Source organism: Hibiscus syriacus, unplaced genomic scaffold (genome assembly GCF_006381635.1).
Source record: "Hibiscus syriacus cultivar Baekdansim isolate YM2019G1 unplaced genomic scaffold, ASM638163v2 tig00111774_pilon, whole genome shotgun sequence".
In the NCBI taxonomy this organism is placed as follows: Eukaryota; Viridiplantae; Streptophyta; class Magnoliopsida; order Malvales; family Malvaceae; genus Hibiscus; species Hibiscus syriacus.
The window spans coordinates 3,632,933-3,644,612 of record NW_024063175.1 but is presented as its reverse complement, the minus strand read 5'-3'; positions in this window follow the sequence as shown (position 1 = coordinate 3,644,612).

The window sequence follows — 11,680 nt, the reverse complement described above, 5'->3', positions numbered from 1 at the left end:
CCTTCTTAGGATCATTTTTCTAGAGAATTGTTTGAGTCCTTAGGACCGTTTTTATGGGATGTCGTATGAGTCTTTCTTAAGAATTTTCTCTAGAAGCATTTTTAATTATGTATTTATTCCGACTTGACTTTTCTAGGTCACTTCAATGCGAATAAACAGTGTCGTTTCCAAGATGGGCCCAACAAAGACAAAAACTCAGCAATTTGCTACATTAAGGAATTCAAAGATCCAATAAAGATTTCATTTCACGACTTTAGCGGAGAATTAATCCATATTTGTTGCCATTGAAAGACATGGATCTCAATAAAATTCGAGGACCTTTGGGTCTATACCTTCGGGTACTTCAAACATAATTATTACTGACACATGATAATCTTTTGTAGGTTTAAAACTCTTCAAAGGAAGGGTAAACCAATCAACATTTCCAATAGAGAGTTCAAAATGAGAAGAACTCATCCGATGAGGGAGAAGAACTCATTCGATTAGGGAGAAGAAGTTCATAATGAGAAGAACTTGTTCAAATTTAGCTAGATTCATCACATATGGAGTTGTATCAGAAATACCTCACTTGAGGAATCAGTGACGCTTCGCTTAAGGGAATGACATTTTAGATGGAGAGTTCATAATGAGAAGAACTCATCCAGTGAGGGAGAAGAAGTTCATAATAAGAAGAACTTGTTCAACCTTAGCTCGATTCATCGCATATGGAGTTGAATCAATAACACCTCACTCGAGGGATCAACATTTCCAGTGGAGAGTTCATAATGAGAAGAACTCATCTGACAAAGGGAGAAGAAGTTCATAATGTGAAGAACTTGTTCGACCTATCACTTGATTCACGGCATTTTGAATCAGTGACACCTCACTTGAGGGAATGACATTTCAGATGGAGAGTTCATAATGAGAAGAACTCACCCGATGAGGGAGAAGAAGTTCATAATGAGAAGAACTTGTTCAACCTTAGCTTGATTCATCGCATATGGAGTTGAATCAACAACACCTCACTCGAGGGATCAACATTTCTAGTAGAGAGTTCATAATGAGAAGAACTCATCCGAAAAAGGGAGAAGAAGTTCATAATGAGAAGAGCTTGTTCGACCTATCACTTGATTCACGGCATTTTAAATTAGTGATGCCTCACTTGAGGGAATGACATTTCAGATGGAGAGTTCATAATGAGAAGAACTCATCTGACAGAGGGAGAAGAAGTTCATAATGAGAAGAACTTATTCAACCTTAGCTCGATTCATCGCATATGGAGTTGAATCAACAACACCTCACTCGAGGGATCAACATTTCCAGTGGAGAGTTCATAATGAGAAGAACTCATCCGACAAAGGGAGAAGAAGTTCATAATGAGAAGAGCTTGTTCGACCTATCACTTGATTCACGGCATTTTGAATTAGTGACGCCTTATTTGAGGGAATGACATTTCAGATGGAGAGTTCATAATGAGAAGAACTCATCTGACAGAGGGAGAAGAAGTTCATAATGAGAAGAACTTGTTCGACCTATTGCTCGATTCACAACACTTCGAGTCAGCAACACCTCGCTTGAGGGATTAATATTTCTAGTGGAGAGTTCGTAATGAGAAGAACTCATCTAATAAAGGAGAAGAAGTTCATAATGAGAATAACTTGTTCAACCTTAGCTTGTTTCCATCACAGAAGGAAGTGGGGAGTTCAAGGTTTTAGCAATTTAGGCTAGATAAAAAATGGTGCTTACTATCTTTGCTTTATTCTTGTTTCACAACAATGAGCAAAGAGGGGCAGCTGTAAGCACCATTTTTTCCCATTTCTATTTTATGTAAAAATATTAAAATATAGTGGTTGGGGTTATTAATACCCCAACCAACCCTTGTAACATCAGACTCTCTTTCCTCGATTTTGGAAAAAAAAGCAGATTTCATTTTTGACTTGGTGCTTGCTCTCCATTTTGCTTTCTTTCTTCTTTGTTATTTTTAGCTTTTTCTTTTTTCCTTCATCTTGATCTTTGCTTCGGAGTTTGAGTGTTCGACGTTGAGTAGACAAGAGTGGTAGCCGGTATTGGGGCTCGTTTTTTAGCCCTCTTGGCAGTCGAATGAGGAGGAGAAAGGGAAGAGAAAGAACGAGAGAGTGTGAGGTTAGGAGGGGAAAGTCTCGGCCTTTTAGGAGTTGGTCGGTTCTCATCTGTTCATGGATGAGGTTACCGGTGGTTTAGGGTGGTTTCCGTCCCGGTTTCCGGCTAGGGAGGGCCGGCGAGCGATGGTCGTATGAGTTGTTTGAAGCTTTAATAAGCTTCCTGCATTTTACGTAAACATGGGGGTGATATTTTTTGTGTATGGAAAATGGGTAAATCACTCACCATGTCCTCATATTCTAGCTCCTTTTTGCTTTGTGTTTCAGGATCAAACCGCATTCCAGATCCTCCAGTTTCAGCATATTTACGTTTTGGTCACTATATGGGTAAAATCATCTTCAAGCTCCTCATATTTTAGCTTATTTTGCATTATGGTCATATACTTTGTTATTTATTTCGAATATGCATATTAATTTTATTAACTTTCGAATTTAGTCACTATTTTTTTATGTTTATTCATTTTAGTCACTATTTGAATTTTATTTCCTATATTATTATGATGTGGATGTAATATTTATAATTTATTCATTTTAGTCACTTTTTTTTATTTTCATTTGGCATATAATTTGTAATATTCTATTTTAGTCCCTAGTTGTGGTGTAATGTATTATACATTATATTTGGCTTGTAAAATTTGTAGTATGTATTTTAAGTGATGCATATGTTTTATATTTTATTATTTATAATTTAGGTGAATGTACTTTTTTATATATTTTTTTAACTTAAGTACTTTAATTTCTTTATTTACATTTGTAATGTTCATTTTTGTATTTATTATTTAATCTTTATTATTTAGAACTTTAATTTTTGTAATGTTCATTTTAGTAATTATATTTTGTTTGCTTATTTCACGTAATATTTATGCTTTAAAGTATGCACTTGTTAATTTAGTCCAATTTTATTTCCAACATTGAATATCATTTAATTTTTATCTTTGCTTTAATTTCCATTTATTTGTTCCTAATTAGTATTTTTAATTTTTAGCTTTTGCCATGTAAATTTGTTTGTACATCTAGATCTAAACATTTCGAATATATTTGAAAGCTTCATAAGCATAACTCGACTGATTTCATAATTAAATTAAAGACATTATTTATTTATTTTAAAAAATATTAATAAAGGATGATCTTAAAGTAACTAGATGTCCTATTTTGATATTTTAAAATAAATAAATACCCTACTAGATTAAAGGGAAAAAGGAAATGTTCTTTTATTTAAACTTATCGAGATAATTCACCTAATTTTATTAGGGATTATGTCTTGATATTTTTAAATAATTGAACATCTCTTATCTTTTCTAATTAAATATAAAATTTGGATTAATTGGCTTAAATTTTCATTTTATCGAATCAAATTATTTTAATCTCAGATTCTTGGGGGAAATTATTATATTTTTTTTTCAGTCGGAAAGATAAATATTTGTCCTAAAGTATTTTAGGGAATATTTTCTCTTCGATTGGAAATATGAAAATATTTTCTATTTCCCCTTATAATTTCTCGTTAAATAAAAATTGCATGGTTGAATTTTGAATAATAGAACCGTAACTTAAATTTGTATTCGAATTCTTAGATTTTCACTAGTAGAGACAATTTATAATCGACGGGGTACCAATTTTGATCATTGTGGGGGTGCTTATCCTTCCCCACACGTAATCGATCCCTAAATCTTTTTTTATTTCAAAAAAGAATAAATCTCTGGTTACACGTAGATTGGTGAATCTTTTAAAATGATGTTTTTCTTAAAAATACTTTTAAAAGAAATTTTTTAGGTATTCGACATACTTAACCCAAAAGGTCGATGGCGACTCCAAAACATTTCAAAACCTTTTCAAAAGAAAACCCCCAAGTCGTACTAAGTTTTCCCCTGCCCGGGCGAAAATCGGTTACGACACACTACAATATTATTTACCTTCTGAAATTTAAAAATATATTTCTCTAATCATATAAGGTATTTTGAAGATAAAATATGGGTAAACTATAAAGATAATCTCTTTATGTTTTTCGTAATATCTATTTTGGTCATCGTTAAAAAAAAGTGTTTTGGTCCTTTACATTACCATTTCGTTCAATTTTAGTCTCTCACTGTAACCCCATCAGACCGATGCGGGTAACCCGACCCGATCTGGAGTGTCACATTAGGGCCACCGGAGCGACCCACTGTAAAAATAGCAGAAAATTTAAAACTTTTATTAAAACATGTAATTTATAAAATGATTTATCAGTATGTAGAAATAAAACAGATTTTTAGTCTCGTATATAAAACAAAATACAATTACATGCCCCTTAATGAAATGTACCGTACTCTGCAAACAGCACTGGAAGAACTCCCTTACTGAAGTCGATAGCTGCAATGTTACAATTCTTTTAGCCTGCAATGTTGAGTAATATAGTGAGTTTTGGAAAGCTCAGTAATACATAACTACCAGATAATGCTGAAGAAGGTGTAGATACAGATAAACATATATTTTTCTTATCGGTTCAGACATCTACAAATCTTTATGTTGAGCGGAAATCGTACTGGTTTTTCAGATGGTAACAGACAATAAGCTTTCAGTTCAAAGAAATATTTCAGACGACTGAGTTCAGGAGATCAGAATAGGTTATCTAGTGTGTTCCCATAAAACCAGTAAAAAGATAAAGATATTTTTAAAACATATATATATATATATATATATATATATATATATATATATATATATATATACACCCCCATTCTTTCCCAATCTGTTTGTGTAGGTTCCCCGTAACCATACACCCCACACAACCAGTGAGGCCCTGAGCACACATCCGAGAAGCCTGCAGATATACTTCCTCCAATAATAAACCCCCCATATAAAACATTTCTCCGTCAGTAAACGGAGATATCAGAAATCAAAACAGAATTCAGATCAGATATTATAACAGAATCCAGATCAGATATCAGAAAAGAATTCAGGTAATGTATCAGAACAAAATTTAAGTCGGAAAATGTAATTAGGGAACACACCAGAGTTTACAAATATTATTTAGAGATACTGGATAATCTTATCAGGTAGAGAAACACGGATCTTCAGTATGCCGATAGAATATCAGAAGGTAGAATCACTATTGGAAGAAATCAATAACTGATGGAATCATCAGTTATTCAGAATGAGACTTGAGCTGATAAGGAAGAAATGAAGGTTCATGACCTTTACAATCTATGTGATCCATCGGATTATTGATATAACTCAAGTTTAACAACTCCCAAAACTAATGCATGTTGACCGGTCCATTCATTGTCCTTCCAAGTATTCACTCTTTAATACCAATAATTATTATCCATAAATCATCTTTTGAGTCATCACTGAACATATCTTAAGGAGACGAACATATATTCTAATGGTCTTTATTTCATTTTCACACTTCCACGATACCATGAAATAATGATGTACTTGATTTATGGTTCATAATCTATAGAAATGATACATCATGTAAGTTCATCCGAGTTTCCAGGCTTATCCCAATCACTTACTTAATCCTCATTCCTCGAGGTTACTTAGTTCATTTAGCATTCAAGTCCATTCCAGTTACTTCGGGATTTTCCAGAGTAATTCAAATGTTCCTGAATTTTAGATACTTATTGTACTTTCGTTCCATTCAATTTGGTCTTCGTGGTTGATTTGTCGAACAAAAATCTAATTCTCAGTACCGAATGCGCTCTAGAGTTGAGCCAAGTACTTCTAGAATTATCATCGATCCAAACTTGAGAAATCGAACACGCATTCAAGTAATATATATGTCATTCAGGTACTAACATATCATTAAGGTTGATCGACTCACATAAGTTGTGTTCCATAACTTTTAAGGGTAGTACAACACTCATATTTACTTGGATTCCTTAATTAACCCAAAACATATACTTACTATAGGCCATAAGGGTATTTTGGTCATTCTGGAGCTCTGTTTTATTCCATTAATTTCAGAGCTCGAGGATATCCAATCATTCTTGAGTTTGGTAATATTCTTGGTCATTTCCATTCTAGGGGTATTTTAGTCATTTTACAGATTCAGGATATTTAAATTCTATCCTTCAGTCCGACCTTAACATTTAATTTAAACTTAACATCTATTTCAATCCATTCGAACAATCCTTACAAAGGACACTCTCAATAATTTATTCTTCAAGTATATACTCTTAACTCGGAGATTTTCAGGTCCACTGCCTTCTCAGATGTTACAAATAGGTTATCAGGACTTTTATGTACAAAGATAGGATTTTAACAATTAAATCTGTTATTTATCGGGTTAAGTACGAATTCTCAAAGTACTTTCTCGTTCATGGTCAATTCAGACTATTTTTACCTCTCAACGGCATTTTCATAATTTTCTAACTCGATAATTTCATTAATAAAACTCTTAACAAGAATAATTGTAATTTAGAAAATTCTGGACTTAATCGCTTTCCTGGATAATCTCTAAACTTTAAATTATTCCTTAACAAAACTTCTAGTATCTTGTACAAGCCATCTTGGATTTAGAAATCGGTTATCCAGATTTCCTAAAACAAAACCAGTATTTTCTGTACACATAAGTGGTTTCATCATATCAATATGTCTTTAAAAATTCTTATCCAACTTCCAGAGTAAATTCTTGTCCTTATTACAACATACGGGTATTTTTGTAATTTTACCTAATCAAAGTATTCTCATAATTTATCATCCAAGTACCTTTAATGAGATAAATTATAATTTATCTATTCATGACTTATTCCTTTATCACTTAATCACGACTTGTAATTCAATAGAATCTTAATTAATTTATCACTTTAAACCATATTTGATTCGAATCCATCCATAATCAAACATGCATAATAGACCAATCATATACATTCATGCATTTATCCATTATCAACATGTTCCATAAAGCATAAAGAGGTAGTAATGTATTACCTCGATTTTCGGGCAACACAGATCGACCATATAAATTCCATTTGAACGCCCTCGATCTTGAAATCAACGTCCAATAATTTTTCAAATACATGTCAACAGAAATTTAGTCAGAAATGGAGCTTTATTGCGAAAAACTGATCGAATCGGTTGATTAATCAGTGAAAAACAGCTTATCGGTTTGAATTAGGCAAAACAGACCCAATAAAACCTAAAATATTAGTCTTAAATTTCAGCTCACCAACTTGATTTCTAACTTCCAATCTTTTTCTAACAAACACGGATAATTTATCGTACAAATACGACTTCCAATAATTTTCCTCGACATAAAAAAAACTTATTAGAATCTAATTAATAATTTGGAAACCCAATTTGCATAACTAAAAACTTGAAGAGCTAGTAATACTTAATTACTAACATCATGGACTAAATTGATTTTGTAAAAACTATTATGTCATAAGTATAACCACTTGGAAACTAAAAGACAAGATAAAGATCTCACCAAACTTCGATGACATACCTTATAGTTTACCCCTTTTTGCATGTTATCTACAATTCCCCACAACCCACGTGCATATTTCATTCCACCATTTCTTTTCCATCCATTTACTTAATCTTTAAAGCCTCAAGCCATATTCTACAGATGAACAAGGAAGCCTCGTCGATGGGTAGTTGAACGCTGATGACCACCGTATCAACAGTCGTCACTAGTCGTCGTCCGAGAACCAACATACATAGTTTTAATTGCATCAAACTCTTCATCATGAATCCAACCTCCGAATAATTTACTTCGTACATAGAACATTCCAGGTTCGGCATTTTCGCTCAAGCAATGGAGTATTTTTTTTGTCTCCGTGTTGTTTCCAGCAAGCAATGAACCATCAGAGAATCTGAATGCTCTAAGTTAACAAAAGACAATTCCTCGAGTCTTGTAGAATCTTTCACGGCTTCGTAGTTGTGGTCTTCTTGAACACCAGCGATTACATCGATGTTAGAAAATGAGATGCTTCTATCTAGGAACTGGATTTGATTCGGCCCTGGGTTTGGAGTTCACCTCGACAAATTATAGTCTCCAAGGGCTGCTGGGCAAATGGTGGTACATTGGAAACCTCTCCCTCCATCGAAAGAAATATAAACTTCACTCCGCTTTTCAGGCTGAAGCTTTGGCGGCAGTCCACGCTATTCATCTGGTCGCCGATTTGGGCTTCTTAGATATCATCATCGAGGGGGATGCACGATCAGATATAGAGAACTCTCCAGAAACGAGAAGGATCTCTCGGAGAAAAGTATTTTAACATGGGAAATGCGTCAACGAGCTCGATTGTTCTATGCATGTACCTTTCAGTACGCCCAACGATCTGCCAACGCTATTGCCCAACTTTTAGCTGTCGATTCAAGCTCCGACGAAGATGACCAGTTTTTGGGTAGAATAGGGGCCAGAGTGTGTGGAGAGACAAGTTGCAGAGGGCAGGAAGTGAATTGACCCACCGTAATCTATTTTCTGATGTTCGTATGCTTGGAACTGGTTTTAGATCTATCCGATTTCTTTGTTTCTTCTCCATGGAAGCACTTAATCGTCTTTATCTCTTTACATGGGAACCTAAAAAGCCAGCCATTTCTTTATTGTTTTTTTTTCAATTGTGGAATGCCATTATCCTTATTTTATTCCTATTTCACCAAACATTTTGTCATCATTCTACCTAATTCTGAACAAACCACGTTAATGTTATAATTAACTAAAGATTGGTGTGTTACAATTTTACCCTCCTTAAAAGAATTTCGTCATCGAAATTCATTCATGTCACATAATTGCATAAATGAAACTTTTATTATTTCTTCCATATCTTCAAGAAACTTTTATAAAAATATGGATCCTCTATTAATCCTTAACCAGTTGAGCATACATTCTTATCAGAACTTTTGCTCATTTCAATGAAAGAATCCGAACAAAAATTTCATTGAAGAATCAATGCAGTTTTGGTTACGAGAATAGGCTCATAGAGCAGTAGCATATCCCAATTTCATTTTCGGAGTCGGGTCAAAATTTCTCAGATGAGTAACTCTCACATGGCTCGTGTGATACTTTACAGAATTTAGACAGGCGTTACTGGTATTCCTTTATAAAACGATAGAGTCCTAACGGATAGAAAACATATGTTTACTCGTTACTGATAGGAACTCAACCTTGGAGTTCCAGCTCAGAGAAGTACGATTGTAGTTTAGGGGCATGTACTGATCAAAGATCTTTTCGAAATTTGACCGGTCGGTCTATCTTGAAAAATTTGACTCAACCAGAGCTCTGATACCACTAAATGTAACTCCATCAGACCGATACGGGTAACCCGACCCGATCTAGAGTGTCACATTACGGTCACCGGAGCGACACACTGTAAAAATAGCGGAAAATTTAAAACTTTTATTAAAACATGTAATTTATAAAATGATTTATCAGTATGCAGAAATAAAACAGATTTTTAGTCTCGTATATAAAACAAAATATAATTACATGCCCGCTAATCAAATGTACCGTACTCTGCAAACAACACCGGAAAAACTCCCTTACTGAAGTCGATAGTTGCAATGGTATAATTCTTTTAGCCTGCAATGTTGAGTAATAGAGTGAGCTTCAGAAAGCTCAGTAATACAAAATCACCATATAATGTTGAAGAACGTGTAGATACAGATCAACGTATATTTTTCTTATCGGTTCAGACATCTGCAAATCTTTATATTGAGCAGAAATCCGACTGGTATTTTAGATGGTAACAGACAATAAGCTTTCAGTTCAAAGAAATATTTTAGACGACTGAGTTCAGGATATCAAAATAGGTTATCTAGTGTGTTCCCATAAAACCAGTAAAAAGATACATATTTTTTAAAAACATATATATATATATATATATACACCCCCATCTTTTCACAATCTGTTTGTGTAGGTTCCCCGTAACCATACATCCCGCACAACCAGTGAGGCCAGCCGAGAAGCCTGTAGATATACTTCCTCTAACAATAAACCCCCCGTATAAAACATTTCTCCGTCAGTAAACGGAGATATCAGAAATCAAAACAGAATTCAGATCAAATATCAGAACAGAATCCATATCAGAAATCAGAACAGAATTCAGGTAATGTATCAGAACAGAATTCAAGTTGGAAATCAGATAAAATATTTATGTAATTAGGGAACACACCAGAGTTTACAGATATTATTCAGAGATACTGGATAATCTTATTAGGCAGAGAAACACGGATCTTCAGTATGCCGATAGAATATCAGAAGGTAGAATCACTATTGGAAGAAATCAATAACTGATGGAATCATCAGTTATTCAGAATGAGACTTGAGCTCATAAGGAAGAAATGAAGGTTTAGGGCCTTTACAATCTATGTCGATCCATCGGATTATTGAAATAACTCAAGTTTAACAACTCCCAAAACTAATGTATGTTGACCGGTCCATTCATTATCCTTCCAATTATTCACTCTTTAATACCAATAATTATTATCCATAAATCATCTTTTGAGTCATCACTGAACATATCTTAAGGAGAGGAACAGATATTCTAATGGTCTTTATTTCATTTTCACGCTTCCACGATACCATGAAATACTGATATACTTGATTTATGGTTCATAATCTATAGAAATGATACATCATGTAAGTTCATCCGAGTTTCCAGGCTTATCCCAATCACTTACTTAATCCTCATTCCTCGAGGTTACTTAGTTCATTTAGCATTCAAGTCCATTCCAGTTTCTTCGGGATTTTCCAGAGTAATTCAAATGTTCCTGAATTTTAGATACTTATTGTACTTTCGTTCCATTCAATTTGGTCTTCGTGGTTGATTTGTCGAACAAAAATCCAATTCTCAGTACCGAATGCGCTCTAGAGTTGAGCCAAGTACTTCTAGAATTATCATCGATCCAAACTTGAGAAATCAAACACGCATTCAAGTAATATATATGTCATTCAGGTACTAACATATCATTAAGGTTGATCGACTCACATAAGTTGTGTTCCATAACTTTTAAGGGTAATACAACACCCATATTTACTTGGATTCCTTAATTAACCCAAAACATATACTTACTATAGGCCATAAGGGTATTTTGGTCATTCTGGTGCTCTGTTTTATTCCATTAATTTCAGAGCTTGAGGATATCCAATCATTCTTGAGTTTGGTAACATTCTTGGTCATTTTCATTCAAGGGGTATTTTAGTCATTTTACAGATTCAGGATATTTAAATTCTATCCTTCAGTCCGACCTTAACATTTAATTTAAACTTGACATCTATTTCAATCCTTTCGAACAATCCTTATAAAGGACACTCTCAATAATTTATTCTTCAAGTATATACTCTTAACTCGGAGATTTTCAGGTCCACTGCCTTCTCAGATGTTACAAATAGGTTATCAGGACTTTTATGTACAAAGATAGGATTTTAACAATTAAATCTGTTATTTATCGGGTTAAGTACGAATTCTCAAAGTACTTTCTCGTTCATGGTCAATTCGGACTATTTTTACCTCTCAAGGGCATTTTCATAATTTCCTAACTCGATAATTTCAGTTTTAAAACTCTAAACAAGAATAATTGTAATTTAGAAAATACTGGACTTAATCGATTTCCTGGATAATCTCTAAACTTTAAAT